This window comes from Astatotilapia calliptera, chromosome 5 (genome assembly GCF_964374335.1).
Source record: "Astatotilapia calliptera chromosome 5, fAstCal68.1, whole genome shotgun sequence".
Classification (NCBI taxonomy): Eukaryota; Metazoa; Chordata; class Actinopteri; order Cichliformes; family Cichlidae; genus Astatotilapia; species Astatotilapia calliptera.
The window spans coordinates 25,989,136-26,015,630 of record NC_137426.1 but is presented as its reverse complement, the minus strand read 5'-3'; the positions used below and the strand labels follow the sequence as shown (position 1 = coordinate 26,015,630).

General features: G+C 41.5%; 1 protein-coding gene across 4 annotated transcripts in view; it reads right to left on the bottom strand.

Moving 5' to 3' along the window:
• plxna1b (plexin A1b) overlaps positions 1-26,495 on the bottom strand; it is a 179,384-nt gene that overhangs the window by 91,186 nt on the left and 61,703 nt on the right. The gene's annotated exons all lie outside the window — the stretch shown is intronic.

The following is a 26,495-nucleotide window of genomic DNA, read 5'->3' as shown; positions in this document are numbered from 1 at the left end:
GACCATTGATGCACAATAAAAATAAACACACGCTTAATTCCTCTAGATTTGCCGCACAAATAAAGGAAATAAAATGGTGACAAATTTATCTTCATTTTCACATCTCCCTTTAAATATCCATGCTAAATAAATAAATAAATAAAAGTACACTCAAGCTGCACTTTTTTCTACAAACCAAAGTTCAAACACACTAAAGTGTCTATGGATGTTGTTCCAGCTGGTGAAATAAGCTGATTTCACTTCAACAGTAACAGGTGGTAGTTATTATAAGGTGGGAGGCATGAAATTATCAAAATTTTGGAAAAAGGTTGAGAGCACCTGTTCTACAGAGCTATGTAAAAGGCTTAATTGAAAGGTTGTGTTAATAGCAGTATTGAGTCTCGTATAATTATTGCGAACACAGATGTGATTACAGAGGTAGATGCATGGAAGGGAACAATATTGACAGGATGGTGCTGTTATCATGACTATAGACATCTTTTGTTCAGCACCTGGGAGGAATAAACTTTAAAAATTATGAGCAAAAAATAAAAAAAGTTAAGTATGAAAACAGTGTGGTCCTGTATAATGATAGAAAGCATAACAGTGAGTCACATCTCTGCATGTGAACAACAACCTGATCACCCAAACCACCTGTAGACAAATATAATACAGAGCAACCAAGTCAGCATATGCACAAACATGCACGTGAACGGATGCTCAAATTTTTCTTTGTGAGTTTTGGCAAATAATTTGCCAAGATATGGAAAGTAATGGAGCAGATACAAGATAGGAGATTGGCTTGCTGGCGTGGCTGTGAGCCAAAGTCATCTCAGCAGCAAATGAAAAGTACAAAGCAGCGGGGGGGAGGGCAAGTATCAGCTCTCCATTACCGAGCTTTGTCGACTCGCACTGCTATCAGCCCACAGTGACAAGGGAAGGACAGCAGGCAATGACTAGCTGGAAAATGATACTAAATTCACACACTGACAAATAGGTTCACATCCAGATAGATGAAAGAATGATAAGATGACAACCCACACACCAAGTGATAGATATGCAAGCACTAGTTTGATTGAGATATATATATATGCACACACACAGGAAAAAGAAACATGTGGGTGAACAATGAACACACTTTGTGATGAAAAAAAAATTATTTACAGTTTTGCCAAAAGAAACCAAGGGCAACAATCCCATTATCGCTCTCTGCTGTGTGCGTGTACGCATGTGTGTATGAGTGTGTGTGCCAAAGAGAAGGGGAGAGAGAGATAGTGAGATAGAGTGAAAGAAAGAGCTCATAAGGCTGTGATAAAGCTCTGGAGATGAGAGGAAATATGGATGTTATTATCTAGATAATAGGCCCGTAAACAAAGGATACATTTCATTCACGGATGGTTCGCATCTAGACGAGTTTGCACACGCACACAAACACACATACCAGCACATAAGGCAACACAATTTTTAAGTGCAGACAACCAGAATAAAGAAAAACAGCTGCTGATGCACACAGAGGTGAAAGAATAGCTTTTGTTCTGTGCCCTCTATGTATCATTTTTTCCCACTCCCTTAAAAAAAATGAGACATTTCCATTGGCAGCCATATCTATCTCTGGATCCGGCACCCAAGTCCAGTTCACTGGCTAATGACCAGTCTGAGCCTACACTGCACACACAAATGCAATATACCACAGAGAATGTACGTCTGTCTTTCTGACAGCCTTCCTATCTTCTGTTTGCATCCATCTGCTTGTCAGTCTGTGCAAAATCCAGCCTGCAAAATCCCCAAGTTAAAAACCAGTCTCTTTGCTGGTTTTAATATCGGCTTAGAAACAGGGACTGAAACATTGAATCTGACAAATAACACCTTTTCCCCCCTCATCTTTGTTCTGCTCAGGTTTTCCCCCTCTCAGGATGCAGTTCATCTACAGTGCTAACATAAAAAAAAAAAAAGTAGTGTGCAGAGAGAAACAACGGTGAGAAAGATAGAAAACAGAAGAGTGGGTGAGTGAGAGTGGGTGACCTGCGGGGGGAGAGAGGAAAGAAAAAAAAAGGTAATAAATCATTTCAAATCAATTCATTCCACAAGTGCAGAGTGCGAGGCTGCCCAGAGTTACAGGAAGAGAACAAAAGACTATGGAATATATAAGCTGAACAGATGGATGGAGGAATGGATAGATGGATGGGATACTTAAAGAAGATCTAATTCAATCAAACTGAGCTGCTATGTCTGGAATTCGAGGTTACGCTCTAATAACAAGGTTAACATGGCAGGGTCTGTGCATTTAGAAGGGTTTAAAGCTAATACAAGGGCTAAGTGTGTACAAATACGTGTGAAGATTCCTGTGTGGGTGTCCAAGCTCAACGCCAGCGTGCATACGGCTTGATTTTCAATTGATCTACAAGCATTTGTAGAGTGATAACATGTAGAGATGTTTTCTCACACATATATAAAAATCACAGATTTATGTTTGCATCAGCTTGCATGCACAGCTCTTTGTGTGTGCCTATAAGCTAAGTCAAGAAATCAATGCAATTGTCAGTAATCAAGCGGGAAGCTGTTGCTGTCTGATTGTGTCCTCTGTATTGCTTAGCTTACCATTAAGTCCTTGATGGATGAATCTACAGAATGATGCTGTGCTTGTATTTTCAAAACAAGCCCCATCTCTACTCTCTACATGTATAATGTAACGTTAATAGACTTTAAACACATTAAAGGCACTGTCTTAAGCAACGGTGAGGGAAAGCAGTAAGAGGAGACAGTAGAGAGAGGAAATGATGCGGCACAAACGCTGCTGGAAATGAACCTTAGTCTTTGTCTTTCTGTGGTTCTGACGTAAACAGTCTATAACCTGACATTTCATAACTTTCTTAAGTGCTATTCAGAGTACCTCCATGACCAAAATAGGCATTCCTTCCTGTAGTGATAATGTTTTGTCAGCTAAAATAACTGAGAATACATAGAAGTGAAGAGAAGATGTTTTTACTACATCTGTGCCATGAGGAAGAAGAAAAAAAAAAAGGAAAACAGTGGTTTTACAACACAGAAAACAAATCTGAATTCTAATATTTAAAACATTAAATAAGAGACAACTTAAACGTCTAGTGTATCCATAAATTTCTAACCTTCCCCAAAAACTATTTTTACAACACTGATACTTCTCCCTCTGGCAACGTGTCGCTTGATATTCAAAAACCATGCATAATCCCTGTATCAGAAGATGAGATTGTAACCAAATAAACCAACAATTTACCAGCTCCATACTGAAACATTCCAAACAACCACCTATCTCATCATCCTGCAACATCTAATATCCATTTTTTTCCTGTTCTATGATCATTAACATCTCTCTCAACCTGCCAATCCATCCAAAAGCCCCTAATGCTGGGTTTATCTGTGCCAGGCAGGCCTGGTTTGCTCTGATAGATACATGGGATAGCTAGCTGGTGATAAGGAAGGTGGGGGTATGAGGGTAAAGAAGCTGGATGATAAGACAGTAGCACGTCAGTGAGAATGATGCCTGTCATTGGCTCAAGTGACAACTGATGAAGCTAGTGTACATAAGAGATGTAAAGATTCAGAAAGAGGCAGACACCATAAGATGCCTTCTATTGTGTACAGAATAAAATGCAGAAAGAGACTCAGAAAGGCTGCAGGAAACAGGGGAGTAAAGATGGGTGGAGGAGAAGAGGCACAAATTTTCATATAAGCATCCGTCTTAAACTGTCGCTTTAAGTATTAAGTCTGACTACAAGTGAGAGGGAAATCACTTAAAAAGAAGGCAAAAAAAGGACATCAAATGCCTCAAGACTGTAATTAGCATCACAAGGAGTGGAACTAAACAGACTGGTCCAGGTGTTCCCAGGTCTGTCTGAGAGTTGTAACACTTCAGCAAGACCACGGACTCTGGATAATGGCTTTGACATTTCAGAGCAGATTCGGAGAAGTGAGTGAACATAAAGCTTGGCTCACTAATAGCATGAAGCAGCACACAAACCACACCGCCACAGACACCACATCTAAAGAAGGGTAAACTTGGCATAACTAGGTCCATGCATTCATACATAATGGCTGCAAGCCCCACATTCCTGACTTTGATGTGATGTGGGCCCCCAAGTGAATGTGCATGTGTGTGTTTATGGGGCCCCACCGAAGTAGGCCCTCTACAGAACAAAGGGAAATGAAAGAAAGTGTTAAATGGGTGAGGAACCGAACAAAAGATTGGTATGCACCCACAATCCCTGGACAGTAGGGGTATGATAAAGAGGTTGAAGAGCAAACAAGAGACTTGTGCACCTCAGTGATTCTGTATTCTTGGCTAGCAAGCTCATTTTACAGCCTACCCTACCACACAATACAAAGCAACTGTGCCTCATTTAATTTCCCACTCAGCCAAATTAACTAATACAATAGCCCAACCACAATTTACTGGACACTAGAGTAACCTAATGCCCGCTTCTTGCAAACACCTCTCAAACCTTTTTCCCTTCTTTCAGCACTTTTGTTTCTCCGAGTCGGGGCTTTCAGATAAAGACCTGAAATCACTCACTTCCTATCGCGTAGTGAGCTTGGCAGAACTTGAGCGCAGCACGACACAAAACAAATATATCTGTTGTTCTCGAGTGGCAGCAGTCATCAGAAAACACACAATTTACTCCTTGGTGCGTGTGTGTCTGTGTGCATGTGTGTTTAATGGACTATTGCATTGTTTTCTGTTTCAGAAACAGCAGGAGGATGTTGGCCCTAAGGAAGCACTGGACCCTCTAAACTGTACACTCAAAACAAAAACATCTATACTGGGTTACTGGGAAGCAGTACACTCTATTGTATTTTAGTTACCATGCATTGTTAGAGAAAACAGAGCATCCATTCAGTGTGTACAAATGGTTTCAATGGAATAAACAGTTTTATCTTCCACCAAAAAATAAAATAAAACAAAACCCTTCTGGAGATTTAGTTATGTGTGTATGGCTGACTGTGAAGTAGTATGAAGCTGGGAGCAGATGGAACATCACACATGAGTGACTGATGGCCCTGATGCTTCTATGGGACAAATCCCACTTCACCACACACAGACACACACATATACATACACACCATAGGCAGCCAACACATATAGAAGCCCTGAGCAAACCTTTACCATATGTGGGTCAGACAGTCATACCAAACAGCCTTTTCTTTAAGAGAGCCAAGACAGACAAAGAGCTATGGTGACAATGATGGAGGTGGTGTACCCTCAAACACATGTACAGACACACACGAGCTCTGTGTGTCTGCTATCATAACACTGTATGTCTGGAACGGCTTATTTTAAGGTCTGGGAGGGAGAGCAGACACAAACATGGGTTTTTATTCAAAAAGAAGCTTTATTGGTGCAGAATGATTAAACAATGTTATTTGTATTTGCGGGAAAGTTAGTAAAAGGAAGTCTTACTCGCTTCTGGATATTACTTATTCATGTAGGTTTATTTATATAGATAGACAGTACGAGCACCCAAAAGGCTTAACAACCTAGATTAAGGGAAAGAAAAGGCAACGAAGGCAGTGTGCGTCAAAAATGCAATAACTAGCTGCAGCTCCCAGACAAAAACACACACTCCCACACTTCACTAGTACGCCAGCAATTCTTCCACACACCACCACACCCTAGCACAGGTTTCCTACCCAGTTTCGATTTCCATTTAAAAAGTCCCAGACTAGATTTTTCATGGCCACATTTGTGAGCGAGTACACAGTGCTAGATGTTTATTATGTAAAAAGTTTTAAAATCTATACTATGTGGGCTATTATGTTGTCAAATATCAGCCAGAACACTAGTTGAACGGACTATCCCTCACATAAAGCAATTAACTTTAAACCCCAGATGGCAGATCTGTGTAGGCGTTTTCACTCAGTTGCATGCCATGACGTCTTGCCTTCTCCCTAGAAAAACCACTAACTGTATGATCAGTTTATATTTACAAATCCTACATTTTACATTTTGGGGGGGGGGGGGAACAATAGGCACAGCGGTCTGGGAACAAAATCTTTAACACATTTTGTTTTTAACAGACCTCAAAATAACTCAAATGAAATTCTATACTTTGGAACCTTGTTAGCAACAATAAATCACACATCGTCAAATCTCCTTTTACTTAGAAGCACAAAGAATTCTGGGTATTTCAAGCGCTTGTCTATCACTGTTCCAACTTGAACGAAAAACAGAGTTATTTTAAGCTTTTTTAATGTTTTTTTGAACATTTATGATCTTACACCACAGCACTTGTGTTTTTGTTTTTTCTAAGCTGCACCTGACACGTTCCATCAAGGATACTGAAGCTCACGCTTTACAGTCGATGAAGTCAAATATGTAGCTCTGCAATCTGATTCTGTCATATCAGGTTACTTGCTTTGCCAAATCTTATCAACCGTCTTTGGTATTCGTCCACATGTCTACACCATGGTTATTCATGTGTGAGCCAGTGGCCTTTCACCAGCAGTACTCCCCAAAAGGTCACACACTCGCACACGTGTGCACACACACATCTACAGCTGCAGAAACATGTAACAGGCTGTGGAGGAAGAGGAGGGGAGAAAACACAAAAGGAAAAAAGAAAAGGAACAAAACGTCCAAGCCACATGTGGTATCTCTCTCCTAGAGCACATGTGTGCATACAATAACATGAAGGTAGGACATGGAGATAGAAAGTGAGCTGCTTTAAGAGCAAATTAAAGCTATTCATCATTGTTGATGCCTTTTAATCCTCACGCTTGCTGAAATTAAAAGCCCTAGTCATTGTTATATCCTTTACTTCTCTGCCAATACATTGCTCTCCTTTTCCTTAATTCATCTATCACGCATTCTTACTCCCATTTCATCTTTCCTTCTTCATACCGTCTCCTTTCTTCCTCTTTTCACCCTCTGAATTAAATGCCTTTAGCTAACAGTCGTCAGATAAGTGTGTGTAGCGAGTTGCTAGACACGGCACAGCGGCAGCATTTCATCTTCCAACCATCACTAAATCACACTAACTCAATCATCTGCATCTCCACGCGCGCGCACACATACATACGCACACAAGGCTGAGAGCGTGAGAAGCCCTGCATCTAGAGAGGTGCTTTACTATGACTGATTTTATCAGCTGTCTTGCAAACGGGGGAAGAAATTGCACCACAACATTATCATATACAATAAGATGAGACTCGAAGATAGAGCTTTCCAATTGAATGCCTTTTTAGTGTCGCCATTCAAATGAGAAAAGACCTCCTCTTACATTGAGGCGAAACACAAATCCCTTATGGGATATCTCAACCAAAACAATATTAAACATTTACATCAAAGACTGCTGAGAGGATGTTTACGTTAAAGACAAAGTGCCTAGACTTAAGTCGAGATTTAATATTGATATGTTTACGAGTGTGTTCAAGCAAGAATGGCAACATGTTATAGGATTCCTGAAGTGACATTGGCATCTCCGGATGACTGCGAAGCCTCGAAGCCACTGAGAAACTGTGAGGAGCTCTGCTAACAAGCTGCTAGCCTCCAGACTTATCAGACATAGGAAGGTGGGAAAGTACACAAAGATCGGGAAGAGTGCTTAATGCAACCGGGTGTGGGGGGTGTGCATGTGGCTTTGAAGAGGGCAGTGAACCACATACAAACACAGGAAGAGATCAGCTGAACAACTCTGTTTGTATTGTGTGTGTGTGCGTAGGAATGTGGAAGGTTGTGTTTGTATGAAAGAAAGTGTATGTGCATACAAACTAAGTGAGGCAGTCTATCAATTTGCATGTGTAGCTGAGTGCTTGTGTGCAGTGAATACAAGCAAAGTGTGCAATTGTGTGCACAGAGTTAATCAACATCAGTCACAATAATAAGGCATCAATTAATAGCTGGAGAAAACGCACAAAAAAAAAATAATACACACACCCCCACTCTGATGTGACACTATGCAGCACCGCTTGACCCACCATTTATTAACTATATCAGCCATTCACTAGGATTACAGTGAATAGGACCTCATCTTCAGCTGTAATTACTAAGGTAGGTGTGTGTGCATGCATGTGTGTGTGTGTCTCTTCCTGTGGGAGAGCCAAAGTGATTACATGGCCACTGGTGCCTCTAATAACATCTTTTAGGGAGAGAGAGGAAGAAAGAGAGAGAGATGAGTGATTTCCATCTTTTCTGGGTAGGACCAGAATTATGGCAAGGAAATTCTATGGTGGTTAAGATGTGGGTCTGTTTTGACTGTGCTGCCATGTAAGAGTGTGTGCTTGCACGTGTGTGTGTGCGCGCGTGCAGATTTTTGTAATGGATGTAACACAAGAGGCTAATGGGAGCCACGCCAAAACTACACCTCAGTGTAATGTGTGCCAAACCATTCCTGGCCACAAATGCCTTCCTCTCCACAGCCCCTTTCATTTATTTCTCTCCCGCTCTGTTCATTTTATTTTACCCCTACCTAAAAGTTCCTCTGGGAGGAGTACTTTCTTCACTATAATCTTTTTCCCCCTCTTCTCTTTTGTGTTTAGACACTTCTCTACTTCCCTTAATCCTGACTTTTTTCTTCTTTTTTTAAAGGCCTTTCTCTCAACAGCATATTCCTCTTTTGCTTTTATTCAAAAACACAGAAAAGTTAAACTCTTATTTGGCTCTCAAACATTGCAAACGCCCATAACAAGTAAAGAGCGAGCAAGAAAAGACTGGGAGAAGATGACATAAACAAAGTCTAAATGTGCACAGGGCACTAAATGGCACAAACCAGTGAAACCACAGCACTGTCAGCTGGCGACAGAGAAGATGTTTTAAATTAGGAGCAAAGTTACTGGTAACAATAGGAAGCTTGGTGGCTTAAATGAGAGGAGATTTGGAGGGCAGAGAAAAGCAGCGACAGAACACACACATACACGAATAAAGTCTGGCAGCTATAAAGGATGAGGAATGCAGATGGTGTTTAAAATGAGCTTTACCGCGTGGTTTGCAGTGATTTACAGCCGTGGTCGCCCATGTGTATGTATGTGGGCTTAATCAGTGAGTTGCAGGGTGCTAGCGTGGTAGACTTTTCATAGTGTTGTCCTGTAAGTGTAATGTAAGATAGACTTAACCATAACACACACACACACACACTTTCATCTTAACCATCCTTTCTCTCTTTTCTTGCTCTTTTTTGTTTTTTCTTCTCTTGTTTAGTCTAGAAAATGTCAGACGAGTATCACGCTAACAGGTGTTTAAAGCCTTCTGACAATCCCAAATATACACAATGGCCAAAAAAAGAAGTAAAACATCACATTAAATAAACTGAAGACAGCAATTGTTTGACATTTTCCGTGTTAATCCAAGTTAACTTTCTGCACTTAGGGCTCGCTCTTTTTCCAAAGGTCAGCACCATCAAGACATCTTGCCATTTGTCAGCAAAACTGAATCTGAAAGTTCACCAAAGTTGAAACTGAGGGGAAAAAACTTGTTGCCCTGTGGGGAAATCCATAAGCTGTTGCAACAACAATGAAATGAACCAATTCCAATAAACACAGAGGTGACAAGGCCTTCAAACATTAACCGTTGAATAATATTTAAACACCCAAATCATGTTGTGATAGTTACTCCACCACAGGTTTTTGCCGGTGCCTATTCTGCTGTATGAGGTGGTCAAAAGTGCAAACTTGGGAGAATGAACAGTGTGTTAGGTTAAGAAATAGTTCTGTTTGTGCTGCGTGTGCTGGTTTCTGTATGAGAGGAGGAGGCACATTCCTGACGTGGCCGCCCTAATCCTACACTTCAATACAATCTTCTATTGCACACCAACCTATCAGCCTCTCTGTACATGTGCCAGTGAGTGCTTGTGAGCATGGTAATGCCTCTGTGTATGTAAAAACACCTCTGTGCACATTTACACTCACAGCCGGGCTTCCCCCTTTTTTTAAAATCATCATCTACCAACACTCCATATGTCAGGGAATAACTGCAAAGACATTGGCATGGCAACCTCAAAACAATCAGCTGAAGGAGGAACACAGAACGAGAAAAGAATGTGTGTCTGCGTGTGTGTGTGTGTGTGTGTGTGTGTGTGTGTGTGTGTGTGCGCGCGCGCGTGCGTGCGTGTCTGCCTGCCATGTCTGAATGTTCTTACTTTTGAGTTTACAGGTGATGTGGTACATGATCTGTAGGTCTGGTGGGATTTCTGCCATTAGCTTGACACAGTTGAACTGTGTTATTGTTTGTCCAGCAGGAGGAACCCTGTTGATCTTGGCAGCAGGATAACTGTTTATCCTGAATGTTGGATGGAGAATTTGTGATGGATGAGATTAAAGTTATTTCTGCAGAGTCTGGATGGGAAGAACGGTGTTTTAATAGTTTCAAAATGAAGATGTGATGAAGTATTTACTTGGCAATGAGTAAATTTAAAGAACTGGATTTTTGAAAGCACATTATGGCAGAGTTAGTTTTTTTGTATTTTTAAGTGATCTAGCACTAGGACTGTTCGATATAACGATATGCATCGGATGACGATATGAAAATGTCTATCGTTGTATTTTACGCTATCGTTTGCACAATCAACTGTTTACGGCAATATTTTTTTTTCATTGTTTTAATGGTCACTGTATAATTTCCCGAAGTTCTCTCTTCCTCTTATATTTAATATAGCCACACTACAGATGTTTTTATGCGTTGTCCTTAGCATCAACGACAGTAAAACGATCGCATGGCTCTGCCGTCCGCATGTTTATTTTCCACACAAACCTTTCACAATCAAGCTGAAGATCCTGTTCAGATTTTTCAAACTAAACTGAATCACGTGAAATAGAATGCAGAGTGTTTACGCATGAGAAGCTAAAAAGAGCCGTCAGGTGTTAAAAAACTAAAGCTTAGAACAGGCTTTTCCCCGCAGCACACCGTGTAATAAATACTCTCAGAGAAAATTGAGGCCGTTTCAACTTATGTAACACTCGACTCCAGGTACACGACACCCAGCTGAAAACACTTCACGCAAGTCGACTTGCCCGAGGTTCACAGAATTAGCTGAAAATGTAAAATTTTTGTGATATACATCGTTATCGGGACGATAAATGTCTTGTATCGGGATATGAGATTTTAATCGCACAGCCCTCTCTAGCACTGCTGTTTCCGTTAAGTGAAAGGAACTCATGCTCTTTCTCCACCCAAGCAAAGACAACATTGGGTTCTGTCTGAAACCCAAAGCCTGACACAGCAGTATGGTGAGACCAAACTGAAACATTAACTTTCCCCAACCAGCTTTTATACCATCTCTCTTTTCTCTTTTCCCAGGTGAGGCCACCCACTTTTCCCCCAGATTACCAACTCTTGTTTGGGGATAAGCCAGAGAAGAATGTCCCTTGCTTGGGTTTAGCCCTGCTGCTGGGAATTCACCTCTGAAATTAAAGGAGGAGAATGCAAGAAGAACTGGGAAGGCTGCCACAAGCAGGAGTCAGAGCAATGTGCCTCCCAATACACCCTTTCAACACTTTTTCTTTCACCGATTCATCTCTGTGTTGTTCATTCAGCGCTTTCTCTCTTTACATTTTTATTTCTCACTCCATCTCATAGCTTTGTTCCCATTAATTTCCCCAACTCCCTCCCTGCTGGACCATTCTGCACTCCTAGTGTGCCGTAATGGCCCATAGGGAAAGCCTTGGCTGCTGCCCACCAAATACAACAAGCATGACTGATTCAAGAGCCAAACGACTGGACTGGACTGGACTGGACAGAGGGGAGAGGAAATGTTGTTCTCTATCTGAATATGAGGAGGGGAGGGGGGGGGGGGGGGGGGGTGCGTGAAACTCCAATAAAAGCTGAAATGAAACAATTAAACAACTCAAGGATCTGAAAGACAGAAGTCGAGACAAAAAACAAAAAAAAACAAAACGAACCAAACCAAACACACATGCACACACACACCTATACCTCAACATTATTTAAACACTACACCGTTATGTGTGTGAGAGCAACAGAGGAGAAGGGCAGAGGAGTAGAAAACACACAGTGACATTTACCAGATGTCCTAGGCATGTGTAGAGAGAGGCACACACGCTGAAACAACTAGCTACTTGATCCTTTATATTATACATGAAATGACACCAGTGGAAACAGGATGAGGATGATACATTTTTGACATTTCCTCCATCCTAGACTGCAAAATGTTCAAAACATTTCCCAATATCTTAACATTTTAACTAAAACAATTCGAATTCTCTTGCAAACAGACCATTTTTAGTGCAAATTTCCAACTAAAGCCAACACACAAGTCAGTATGTGTAACAGTAAATATAACTACAGTTTGAGGAAAGGAGGTGGGGTTTTAAAAAGTCGAAGTTTTGCGTCGGTATTTTAAAAAGTTGCTAGGTTTGTTCTCAGTTCCTGTTTGGTAAGTTCTCAGTTGGTTTGAGTTAGTTGGAAAAACATATTGAACCTTGTTATCAGTCATGTAGACTAATGGCAGAATAAGTGAAGAGTAGAGTAACAAGAAAAGGTAGAAACATTAAAGCACTTGAGATGTTTGCTGAGGGAAGGAGAGAGAGGATGGGATGGGATGGGAAGGAAGGGTGGGACACCCTCCGCTCAGGAGAAGACAATGAAGACAGACTTAGCACACTGTAACCACTACACTGTAACACTGTGTGATTAAATGAACCAAAATACTGGTTGATGACAGCAGCTGTGCTGTCAGATCGGCTACTGGCATTTAAAATGAGTCACGAGTCTGCTGCTGGATATGATTGGATAGTCTATTGGTAATAGCTGCTAATCAATTGGATGATGTAAAAAACACAGAGAATTGCCCAAGCTCATCTATACGGGGTGCTGCCCTGTGTTGTAGCACATCTCAACAGTGAAGGGGGGTGAGGTAAATATAAAACACCAGAGAGCATATGTTGTATTCCTCCCAATGAGAAGAGCTGTAGGGTAATAAATTATTAACGCGCACTTCCCAGTTGATGAAAAGCAATGACAGGTACACACAACCTGGAAGCAAGAACAGCTTTGCTGCCTCTGGACTTTGCTGACTAGACTCCTTGTGAGATTCTATATGTAGGCTTCAAGCATGGTGTGCTACACTTAAATAACATCTATTAATACCGCCACTGCTCAACTAGAGGCACTTTACACTACCTTATGTAACCACAGAGGGCACAGATAGGGACTGACTATAGCTATATAAGGAAACATAACACACAACAGCAGCACAACAGACTCCACACACTGCCTTTGGTAGGGATGCACCAACCTGACGTTTTGAGTCCAGATACTGATACAGATAGCTTGGCTTTGTGTACCAGTTGACACAGAGCACTGATCTGATACCAGTTTTAAATTAATAAGCTGTTTCTTCACTGAGCCAAACAAACTTATCTTGGCCTGATCTGACTAAAGAATGTGCTCCTAATACACCTCAGGCTTTTTTCCATGTTCTTAAGCATAATGTAATCTTGCAGTTTTATGCCAACAAGCAAGAAAAGGCTCTTTTTGGATGTCGTCCACACATGATGCAATGCTCTTTGTATTTTCTGCACCGTCACTTAAATTCTGACTTTCAGTGATAACCTCTGTGCCAAGTCTGAAGCACTTATGTCTAAATTCCACAAATGCATGTGTGTGGCCTGCTTTTAAAAGGATTTTCCACTGCAGTTATGACATGTTACTGTGGCTTATTCCACACCACCTCACTAGTAGTGTAACTGCATCTGGACTGATTTCTAGATCATCACTTTTTTTCTTTAAAACATGACTTTGTCAAATTCTTCGCATCACAATCAGATGTCTTATATCCACTGGCAATTCTTTCCTCTCTTTCCAACTTTCCATGTTGAGCCATTTCCAGTCTGGTGACAGGTGGTCACAGCTCATTTAAGACCCTAGCTTATGAAATTAAGCTAACTGGAATCACAGGAGTACTCTGCTGTGGTAACAGGTTTTTTAAAGCTATCACATGTGTATTTACTTTTGTTGTGATTTCTTTGGCTGTTTCAACTTTGGGTTCTTTTGCACTTTAAATATATTCTCTGATTTGTAGCTTTGTTGGTCCTATAGAAATGCCATTTGATATTTAAGTAATACTTATGAGTACAGTCACTTCTGTAATATAATACAAGTATTATGTACAAACACAAAAACACAAGCCAGCAAGCAGGCTCAGATACACTCCAGGCATGCCATAGCAGCAGTGCTTGAGCAGCTGGTGCGACCAGGTGGAAGACAGATGCCCCGCCTCTGGTTTGGCCTATAGCCATGGTAACAAAATGGGGCCTGACCAATGGCTGCAGTCTCTCAGGAGAAGGTTGGGAGGGGTTTGGTTGACACCCAAAGCTATGCAGATGATATGGCCCACCCACGTTCAACCACATTGCTGCCAAATTATGACAATTTAGAAGCTGTAAATGACTTGCTGTATCCTTCTGTGGGTGCCTAATTTCATCCAGGGCTGGGCTACAGTCATACAATTACAATGAACAGATTTGGCAACATTTATAAACACAGGGGCAGTACTAAGCAAACAAGAAACTTATTGTTTGACAACTTTGTTCTTGTTCATCAGTCTTTTGTTTCAAAATGTTTGTTTCCCACATGAAGAAAACTGAGTTTATGTGATTTACAGCACCCAAAACCAGAGCTACAATATTATCTTCAAAGGCCTGAACTTAAAGCAGTCACACAGGGTCAAAGAACAAAACAGACAGAAGGGCAGTGATGAAAACAGAGGATAAAAGGAGGAATGATAAATGAGGAAAAGAGAAGAAAGTTCAAGAGAAATTTAGTGAGAGCGCTTCTGATACCAATGGTTACTGGCTGTCATTTACTAACACATTATCTGTGTATGACTGTGCTGCTCTGTTTCAATGAGGTGCACAAACCAAGGCAAACACAGAGAGAAAGAAACAGAAGAATGGATCTAAAGCTGTGGTTAGCAAGAGGAAGAAAGCGGAAGGACATAGGAAAGTCAGAGTTTAACAAAATTATATAAAGTGTGAAAGAGCTGATGATGAGACACTGGTGATTGGTCACTTTAAACCAACAACAGAGATGCAAAACGATCCGAGCAGTGACAAAGACTAATCTAAATTCAGCTCTCTTCTTTTTGCCTCCTGGCAGCTTTGACCAGAATTCCAAACCTTTAACCTGCATGGAGTGGAGTTTATTTACTCAAGGACATCCTTTACCTCTATTCAGGCAGGGGGACGTTTTATTAGTGTTCCATGTTCCATCTGTTCTAAACTTTGCTGGTAGTACAACAGGTATATTTAAAAGTGCTTGAATGTTCATCTTCTGTACCTACTTGTACAGGGTTGCAAGAGAGCCAAGTGCAACCAAACAGTGACATCAACGGACTGTATGCCACTGATTGGGCAGGGAGCAAACTCACTGGATGAGTCATGGGAACGACCTCTTCAAAAGAATCAAACTCACCAGTTTTTTAAACCTGGGAATGAGGGACGAGGTGCAGGCGTTTTTATAAATGGTGGCTTGGTGGTTGTGTTGTGTTGCAAACAAATGACTTCACGGGACTCCCTGCGCACATTGAGGTGGGACTCAATTATAATAGAAACAACCAAAACAGAGTAGAGTCAAGTTGAGTATGTGCTGGTGGAAAAGAGGCATAAGGGAACAAGCATGTGTCATGTTTTAACCAAATACAGTGAAATTGAGGATTTTCATTCAGTTTGCTGATTCTTACGACATTTCCCTGCAGGCTCTCACTTGTTAGTGGGCTAAGAAACTGTTTGGCAATCACGCTAATTTTAGTTTAATTACAGAATTTAGTAGTGTGGTAAAAGCCCAAACCCCAGGCTGTGGTTACATGCAGCACTTCCTTTTCCTTATCCAAATCAACAGTTCAAACAGAAATACATGCAGACACTGAATTACACAACTCAATTCCATGTCCATATGTATGTATATCTATATCTATCTATCTATATCATCATCTGTGTACACAATCTAAATATAACTCCGTTGACTTAAACAGGGGGTAAATCTTATTCAGCTTGTGATGGTGAAATTCCAACACAAACACACACACACACACACACACACACACACACACACACACACACACACACAGTGCTGGCACTGTAACAACACTGTTGGACTTAAGTTTAACACTTGATGTAATGGCTTAGGCAACAGGATACTGTAGTACACTATCAGCATCTGAAGAAACACCTCCAGCGCCCGTGTTTGTTTTTATGCGTTTCCCTGACAGAGCAGAGTCCGACATGTGTTACTGGACATTAAATCACCACTCCCTGCCTTCTTCCTCTTCACTTTGCTTTCCAACAGCTCTCTCCCATTTCCTTCTGCAGGACAGTTTGAATAAAATCAAGACAAAGAGCAGAGGAAAGTGAAGAGTGTGAATTAAAATGTAATGCTCTGACAAAAAAAAGGTTAAGTTAGCGAGAAGGCTGCCCTGGGAGCAAAACAGGCGAGAGGAGAAGAAAGCACAGCAAAGTTTCCAGACAGTCAGCTGAGTGCACTGGACTGTCACAAGACTGCTTTTTATAGAAGTACTCTTTATTGTGTCGTACTCTCCAACACACACACACACACACGCGCACGCACACGCGCACGCGCACGCACGCACACACGCACACACACACACACTCTTATCTTATCCTTTTCCTTTCTCCAAGTGCACCCCACACAGAGAGGACGTGTGTATGAGAGGAGGAAGTTGTTCATATAGAAAGAGGAAATCCTTCTTCCTAGATTTCTCACATAAGTAAAACCACAAACACGTGAACAGACAATTGCACAGGCAATCAAAGAGATCAGCCCTGCCCGGAGTTGCTGTTATTTATATAGCAACACACAACCCGATGACACCATTCCAGCTGTGCTAACTTGAGTTGAAGCCAAAGAAATTAAATGTCCACTCTCTCACACAGTTTATGGCAAATTGATGTGATTAGATTAACTCAAAATCGAAGCGAATTACAGTGAAAGTGAGGCGCTAATATAGCAACCAATCAGCTGTTTACACTCAAACACACAACTATATGTACAAAGAGCATCCAAAAACCCAATATGTAACTCAACATGGGCGGCTCTTATGCAAGTTAATTGAATTCATTAATTTCTTCTTCTTCTAACCCTTTCTCTCCTTTTCAAAACTACAAAAACACAACAGACGCTAACAATTTCCTCAAAGGGTAACCAGACATTGCTATTAGCTCATTAAGAAGGAGCCCACATGCTTGCTTACTCACTCTCTCCACTCAAAAGTAGAAAAATTCACATCCCAACAGACCTAGACATGCATACACAGAGAAAACACACACGCGCGCACGCATACATACACCATTAAGCAGCAGCATGGGTGCTCAGCAGGATTTAGAGGACAATTAAAAAGCTCAATTAAACCTATATTCTTACTTTGAGAAATACACATGTTACAGATGGTGTGGCATGCTCTCTTTGCGTTTAAAAACACACTTTGGTGCTTTCCTCCTGGGAAAAATCGCAGGAGGGATGTAGAGAAAGGAGGGAGAGATTTGATGTAAATACGTCTAATGGTTCTGTGTTGAGATAAGTGCCTGATGAAAATGTATCCCACATCCTTGAAATGCAATACTGCTGATACTGATATGATATTACACGTTTTCACAAGGCAATTCACTTCTATGGCTGGAAACCCCTTAATGTTTGTTCACTCAGTGATTATAGCTGGAGATAAAGTGTTTGTGTTTTTCCACAGAGACATTCACAAGCTTGTTTTCCCCCCTTTCATGTATCGTTTCCTCTTTCGGGCCATATTTACAGGTCTGCCTTTGAAAACTGTGCCATTCGCTAGGCGTGCTTGCATACCCCCTTCCACCTCTTCACACCATTTCCAGTAAAACCAAATATCACAGTCCCATTGTCTTCCTATCCTGCATCCTCCATCCAGGGCCAAGTCTGTTAAGTTAGCCAGCGCAGGAATCTGCTGTTCGTACGTGTGTACTTGTGAGCTCACAAATTTAGAATACACAATACCTTCCTGTTCATAGAAGTCAAAAGACACAATCTCACGCACAGAAACGCACGCGTGTGCAGGAGGCAGATGGTCCAACCTGTAGGTTTTCCACGGCCCATTTGTGGAAGGGCAATGCTTCACTATCCGCTCTAACCGACTGCACGCACACACACAAAAATACACACTCACTCACACATGCAGAGAGGGCAATAAATCCAAACCAGCACAATACAACCCCCGCAACGGACATGGCAGAAGCAATAGCTAATGCCAGAGAAAACATTTCCAAGAGTTCATCTGGAGGTAAACTTGATTCCTGCTCACAGAAGGGCATGCGATGCAGTTCTTCAACAAAGGAGCAACTTGGCAGCATAGTAAAGACTTTATTTTGGCCAATCAAACTGACAACCTCTCCAAATTTAATTGTTAAGACAAGTAATTAAATCTGCCAGGATCATTTAAACCTCAGCTTTTCCCTAACGGTTAAATGTATCATTATTTATGTTTCATTATTAAGCACTGCTTCTGTAACATTCATGAAGTTATAGAAGTTTACAATGAACTTTGCTCTTTATCAGAGTATTTAGCACTTGTACCCTCTTGTGGTTGTAGCTACAGACCCACATTTTTAAGGGTGAGCTTACATCTTTTTAACTGTTTAAAATTTTCAATCACTTCTATTCAGTGACTTTAATGCTGTATAAAAAGCTAAAATCCATGTCTCATTTTCAAAGGCCTGAAAATCATCACAAAGTCTGCGCGCTGTTTATAAAACAGAGCCATCGATGCAGCACAACTGATTCTTGTCCTTTGTATTAGGTCACACGTTAATTAACAGTTCAAGCTTGTGTAATGTTTACTGTTCATAAGACAAACTCAACCAGTAATATAAAAGTAGGACCAGAGTGTTGTCCTGTGGATTATTGCTACACATGCATTGTTAAAAACTGAAAGCCTTATATCTCGTGGGAGTCAATGATTCACAAATCCCAGGCTTGTGGTCAAAAACTGTCCAAGTAAGAAGCTCTGACAAACATCAGATGGTATTTGCAAATTTAACAATATCTCCCTCTAACCAAAAATAAATCTTCCACTCAGTTTTTTTCTTTCTAAAATGATGGTCACACTAACAGCTAACTGATCGTTTGTAGCAGTTTATTGGTGCGATCTCAGAGATGTAGCCTCAATTTTCACCATCACCTTGCTTTATAAACATGCTTTTATTTTCGGTCTCTAGCCTTCCTAAAATCTTAACCCCGGTCTGCAGCCCACTGCGGCCTGAGAGAAATAGCGATGAACACACACACTCTCATCCAGACGTTCACATTTTCATGCACGCAGGCACATGTGGAGCAATTTGCATTTTCACACCCACAAATGCAAGTGCAAGAACTGTGACACACACACGCACAAGCGAACACATACACAGAGAGAGAGTGCTAACTCAGAGCTCGAGTTGAGAAGTCCCAGTGGGAAAAGCCACTTTCCGGAACATTTTACCCAATTTGCATTGCTCCTGGCTCAATCGCTCTCTCTGAGGAGATGACTTGGGAATTGAGAACAAGTCAGAAAGAGAATGTGTGTGTGTGTGTGTGTGTGTGTGTGTGTGTGTGTGTGTGTGTGTGTGTGTGTGTGTGTGTGTGTGTGTGTGTGTGTGTGTGTGTGTGTGTAAACGTATGTATCTTCTCCAAGTGTAGGGAGGAGAAAAAACAAAAATCGGTGTGTCAGTAAAGTCAGCACAAGAGAAATATGCATTTAAGTGCAAAAGAAAAAGCTTGTTTGGGCATTTTAAACACTGAATACCCACTTGTTCAACTATTTCTTTCATCTACCTAAGCACTCAGTTAGTCAATACTCTATTTATTTCAAACTCTATTAACTGAAGTATGCAGGTCAGGTCTGACTGCTAATGAAATTGGCTCTATATAACTGTGCTTCAATGAGAGCGTGTACATGACAAGTGTTTTATACACAGCATTTACAGACTTCACTGGATGTGAATCAAAAGTCTATAACCAAGTACACCACCTCATGTTTTGGTCAACACCTAAGCTTTCATAACATGAGGATATGGCCTTTTGTGGCTTGTAGTCTACTGGGGACCCTGCATTTCTAAATCTGTTCCTCACAAACAGCCTGAGAGGGAGATGCAGGAGCAATGCCTTAGAGACGTGATGCAATGAGGAGTCAGAGATGCAAGCAATCAGTCTGATTAAGAGTGTGTGTTTTGTGTGTGAGCGTTGCCTCTCCTCACATCTCCTCTCTCTTTTGTTCCAGTTGTAATCCCTCACTTGCCTGTGAGGTCTGACATCATGTTATCTGGTTAGGTATACAAGGTAAAGAGAGGTTCAAAATAAACATGTCTACTTGAAGAATAAGATGACAATGAGGTACAAATTATTTATAAAATGAGAACTGTTGAACTCCTGCAGCTGTGTGTTGCCAAATTCCACTGAAAGAGGAGTAAAAAGCAGGGATTTAGACACATTTCTGCCACTTTCATGCTCTGTGAATAGTAAACTTTCAGCAAATGACCAACATTTTTAAAATCAATCCACATTACTGTGTACAATACCTCTCACCAGGTCTTTACTTTCTGACCCTGGAGGTCACTAACAATTACAATGCTACTTTTTATCAGAAGGAACGATCGAAAGCTAATTTCCCTTAAAGCCTGTCTCTTAACTCTAATCACCCGGAGGGACAAACAATAGCCAGGAGCTCTGAAGTCCAACCTTCTCCCAGATTAACTCACCTCAGGACCCTTCCAATAACTCTAAGTGGCTTTGTCTCATTAATGCACTATTTGGTTCTTAGTAATAGCAGTTTTAAACTATTTTCCACCAATTGCAACAGCGTGGCTTTCTAAGTTCCTCAAACAAGCTTGTGAGTCCGTTGGTCTGTTTGTAATCTTGCAAAATGTTTATGCATGGAGGTAAATCAAGTTTTCTTAATTTAATAACATTAAAGCTGTGCATACATTTACAGAACTGTAACACCGAGTTGGGATTAGAATAAAGGTCTAAATAAAGGGTGATGAAAGCAGTGGGCCCAACAGGTCCATGGCCCCTTTACCACTGACAGGCCCTATCACACAACTCAATTTTGGTGTATTTATAACTTCCCTTATTAAATACGAAGTATAATAATGGGTGTAGTCTGAGAATTCACTTGCATCTGGTGCGATCTCATTCGTGTTAGGCAGTGATTAAAGGAGCAGGAAGTCTGAGCCAGTTAACAGCCATACCAAGCCAAGTGGGATGGTAATACACCATTAATGTTGTTGTGTGTCTGGGTACCGTTTAAAGTTTAATTACAAAATATCCCTAAGTACTATTCTACAACAAAACACAGTTGCCTTTTAAACAACAAGGTATACAAAGAAATGTGTATGTCAACCTTAGTGTGACAGTCGGTGAAGGATCTGTGTAATAAACATATTGTAACCTACAGCATTGATGTCAAATCATACTGCGAGCTTCCTTCACACACACATGCACAGCATTGCAGAAATTTCCAAAGGTGAGTAGGGTACAATTGCAGCTGTGCCCGTTACTGCACATGAACTTTATCTGGCTTCTCTCTGTCTTTCCAACACACTTTATTCCCACCGGCAGTCTTGACCCTCTTGCCTCCTCTTCCCTCCACTGCATTACTAAATGCAGCCATTTTGGCTCCCCTAGGGCCCATGATAGAGCTTTGGTCGCCTCCTGGCCACATTAATACCACTAGGAGTGTAATGAAACTATGGATTTTCCATCGGAGCTCTGACACTAACTGCCTGTTTGCTGTGCATCCACTCTGTGCTATGCTGTTCTCCACTGTACATGTACAGAGGAGAGATTTCCCCAACAACAATAGCTCGTTGTTGTTTTTTCTTTCTGGAAATTGTTTTTCAACTGGATGGCATTATACTAAAAGTCAAATGAGTTACTGGCAAGCTTTTAACAGATGTTAAAAGAACTTTGTGTAAGATTTATTTTTACAGCAAAATTTTAAAAATAATAATAAAAAAAGAAAAACCTTGTAGTTGTAAGCAGATGCACTATCAAAGCAATGAAGTGTAGAATGAATCCTGTCCACAGCCACTGTGTAGTGCATGAATGAACACATACACACACACCTGAAGCCAGACTGAACGTGCAGAAGGAGTTAATGTGTGTGTGTGTGTGTGTGTGTGTGTGTGTGTGTGTGTGTGTGTGTGTGTGTTGCCTCTGCAATTTTATTTCTCCCTCGCACATCCCTCTCTCTCTCCTTACACACACAAATGCACACAGGGGTAAACATGACCTACAAGCCCACTTATTTCCAACCCCAGCTGAAACTGCATTCCCACTGTTGTGGTGCACAACTCTAACATTCAGCAACATTGCAGCAACCCAGTTTCAGTGTTGTGGCTGCGTTGAAATCCCATGGCTGAATCACAAACATCAATGCTCCCTGTGACTCTCTCTCTCTCTCTCTCTCTCTCTCTCTCATCGTTCTTCTTCCTTACTATTGCCAACCGTGGCTGCCCTGACTACTGTTGCCATGGCAACCGAGGAGCAGGCCCAGCGCTGAGGGATTTGGAGACAAGTTGGAGTAAAGACCTCTATGTTATTGGAGCCTTATTATTGGGTGTGCACTTGTGTGACTGTGCTTATTGTTGTATGCTCAAAATGCTCTGATATCTTCTGTACGATAATAAAACGGGGCTCTCGTGGGACCACGAAAGCCATAGCCTGCCACTGCAAAGCAGGATAAATATCAACTAAGGAGCATGGAAAGCTAAACAACACAGTACACGTGTATTAGTCCATCACTGATTTAACTGCAAAAGAGCAGTTAAAGAGAATATAGCTAACCAAAGAAGTCTGTGTACCCACAATCTCTGTCCCTTCCCTCTCTTAAACACCCCGTGTACTGGCCATATCAATTCCAAGGTTATCAGTAATCCAATAGGTTTCCCTGGAAGCAGGCGGTTTTCCAGAGACACAGTCAATATCCTGAAAGTAGAAACATCCGGAAGGGATTCCTACCAAGTGTTCGTTCTTTCTCACTTTCTCAGTGACAAGACTACCTTTCTGTACTTTTCTCTCTCTCTCTCTCTCCCCCCGCTTCTTTTTTATCTTGAGAACAAATTTTTCATTGACATTCAAAGATCAGTGCATACCGTGACATGCAAACGTTTTGAGACAAACACCAGCACCCACATATACACAGGAAAGCAGAGAAGATCTACAGACAGGAAAACACTCTTCAGTGCCACACGGCAAAAACTGTCAACCATTCCTTTAAAGCACACACATGCAGACACACAGCAAGGTTAAAGTGAGAGGTTGTGGTGTTATTTCTGGGCCACTGGTTCACTGCCAGTGACCCATAAATAAGACAGCACATGGCTCCTATGGATATTACTGCATAGCTGGGAGTCCTCTGGCTATAGCTAGAAGTGGATACGGACTCCTGATGATCCATTTAGGATGGGTTTGCACAGACTGAAGCTCAGCTCTTTACTGATGACAAACAATTGAGTCTATATAGGAACTCAAAGATAACTACTTTAAACCATAAACTTTATATAAAAGATGGTGTTGTCGTGGTGGCTATGCCCAAGTGGTTAGTGAAGTGCAGCATTTCAGCGGTTGCCCTGTTGTTGTGGTCAATCCAGATGTTACAGGCAAGGGATGAATCTGCCTGAGAAACTCAGCTGTCAAATCATGAAGTAGCTTTAATAGTTCCTATTTGGCAGACTGGGGAGCTACAATCATGTTTTACATACAGTCTATGGTCCACGTGATCTTTCGCTCATTTACAGTAGAAAAAGGCAAGAAAACTGCCCATTAAATATTTACACAATGCTTTTTCCTACGAACCTCTGTTGCTAGAGTACTTTCAGAGTGTGATGCATGTCTTTGTACATATGGGGGCTTATGCTCATGGTTCCTTCCTGTTTTTCCAATTGTGTGTGCATCTGTGCCTGCCTTCATTAAAGACTGAATGTGTACAGTGTGTGTGTGTGTGTGTGTGTGTGTGTGTGTGTGTGTGTGCTCTCTGAGGACCCCGCTTGCGGTACTTTAATTAGCCTAATCCAACAGCAACACATGGATGGAGGAGCATAGTAGGAGAGGGATGTGAGGGTGGTTGGAGGGCGTGAGGTGGCAGACAGAACAAAATCTCTCTCCCTCTCCATACCATTTGTTACTCCCCCTCCAAAGAACACAACATGCACACACCTCCATCTTGGCTCTTGGCAGTGCAGTTGCTGGCCAGGCCATTGTAAAATCCACAGGGAGGGGGAAACAGTCTTTGAAACGGCCACATGGGCTGCTGGAGGCCAGCTATACCATTCCCAGGGAGACAGCATTCAAACCATAGCCACGCTAAATGACCAATTAAATATAATAGCGAGGGCTTAATTGGTGTTAGCCAATTTAGAATGACACTGTGCAATTAATGTTATAGAGAAGATATAGAGACGACTGTTGGGAGTGTCTGTGTGCATTGGTATGCTAATTCAGCAACCCAAACCAGTCTTTGTGTCTAAGACCATTTTAGCAAGAAAGGGGATAGATGGAATTGTGCAAGAAAGGAGGGCGGCAGGGGGTGTAAAGAAGGTAGATGAAGTGAGATAAGTTGGGAGGAGAAAAAGAATGACTGCTGGGGGAGAGTGGGTGGGGAGCAAGGGAGAGAGTGAAAGAGGGGGGAGTGAACAAAATTAAAAGAAAAAAAAAACAAAAACAAGATGCACAAACAAATGCTAGCCTTGGGAATAGATGCAATCAGCTCAGTCAGTCAGCTAATGACCAATTCCATGGAGAAAAGTGAGACGGAGAAAGACCGATAGTGTGAGTGAAGCAAAGACAGAGAACAGAAGGACTAAATGGAAAGGACAAGAAGTGCAAGAGGAACAAGAGAAACATGGAAAAGAGAGACTAATTAATCAGGTTGAAACATTTGAATTTAATAAATGGATAGATAAATTACCAAAAGGAGACAATTGCATAATTTGGATATGGGATTAAAATGGGGAATATAAGGACATAAAGTGCCTCACCATTTTTAAAGACTTAGCTGGCGGAAATGTTAAGTCACAAGGTCAGCTACACCAGTAACAGGGCTTTTTTTCTAGCTCCAGTAATACTAATAAGAAGACCCTAGATAAAGTGGAACAAGAGTTGGTCCTGAAACTGAAATAAGTTCACTTTAGCCAGCTGTTACTCTAAGAGACTGGGCAGAGGGCATAAGACCAGTGTGGGGAATTGGCTTTCCGCTTGGCTATCACATACTCTTACGCTAACAGGATTACCCACAGGGTGAGTGCAGTATGGCCAGAAGTGGTCATGAGGCGAGTGGTCTGAAAGCAGGCAGGCTTGGGGCAAGATACAAAGCCAGCTAACACTGTGACAAGGTTTCAGGCTCAAGCTATTACCCCTGGGGGGGGCACAGGACAGAGGGGTAATTAGTTAGACAGCGGGAGATGCCATCATGCTGTGTGAGAAGGATAAACGCAGGGAGCTGTTGTATTTGGACTTGTTTTTGTTCGTGTATCTCAAAAGTATTTTGAAGTGTGTGCATTTTAAAAAAAACAAAAAAAACACAGAGAGACCCAGTCTGAATTTCATGGCCTTGAAGTGCTACTAAAGCCTACAACGTCCATTTGATGTCACACACTTCAGAAAAAGACATTCACAAATTACAGTAACATAATATGCAGTCACCTCATACAACACTGTATGCAAATATACGCAGGTGAGTGTGAATGCAAATGTGTGTTTGTTTCCCTACTCACAAATGTTAATCATCTTAACGTCACTAAACCACAGGAACTAATCAAAAACAATCTATTAAGAATCTATTAGCTTTGCAACGTGTAATCTGATAAGCCTGCTACAGTTGTTTCCCATAGGAGGCTGCGTGCACGAGTGTGCGAGTGTGTGCACGGCAGTGCCGTTTGCATTCTTCACAGTAGATTAGCCAATTTGATAGTAACTCACATATTTACACTCATTATTTGGTGTAATGGAGATGGAAAAGAATCCTTGTATTATCTTTTTTTTTATTATTATTATTTTTTTCTCAGAGAAGCATCAAAGTGCTGTGCCTGCTTCCATTATGTGTCCTACTTCTGTGTCAGGGTATCCGTCCGTAAACAGTTGCTGATTTCTTCCATTTAATGGCTAAGAGGTTAAGCTTCCACATGTGGCTGTAATGGGCTTGTGGTGAGCTGTGTAGCGAGTTGAAGACAGTCTCTTTTAAAACCAGGAACATACATACTGTGAGCTGCTGAGTTTAATTGGAAAGGAATGAGCGTATGAGACACTGTGTGACTGTGACTGTATGAGAGATATAGCCTCCAAAGGTAATCTTTGCCTGCTGTGTCACTCATGACCAAACCTCCGGACACTGTGCTGTCCCAGTGTGTTTCCAAGTTGGTATATACCTGCATGAATGGGCTCATTTTACCTTTCAGTATGAGCTATGATATTCCCTCTAGTGCGTGTGTGTGTGTGTGTGCGTGTGCGTGTGTGACCTGTCAGAAATAATGACACCATGAGTCCTGGCATTGTGCCATCCACCAGGTGTGCTCTTGGC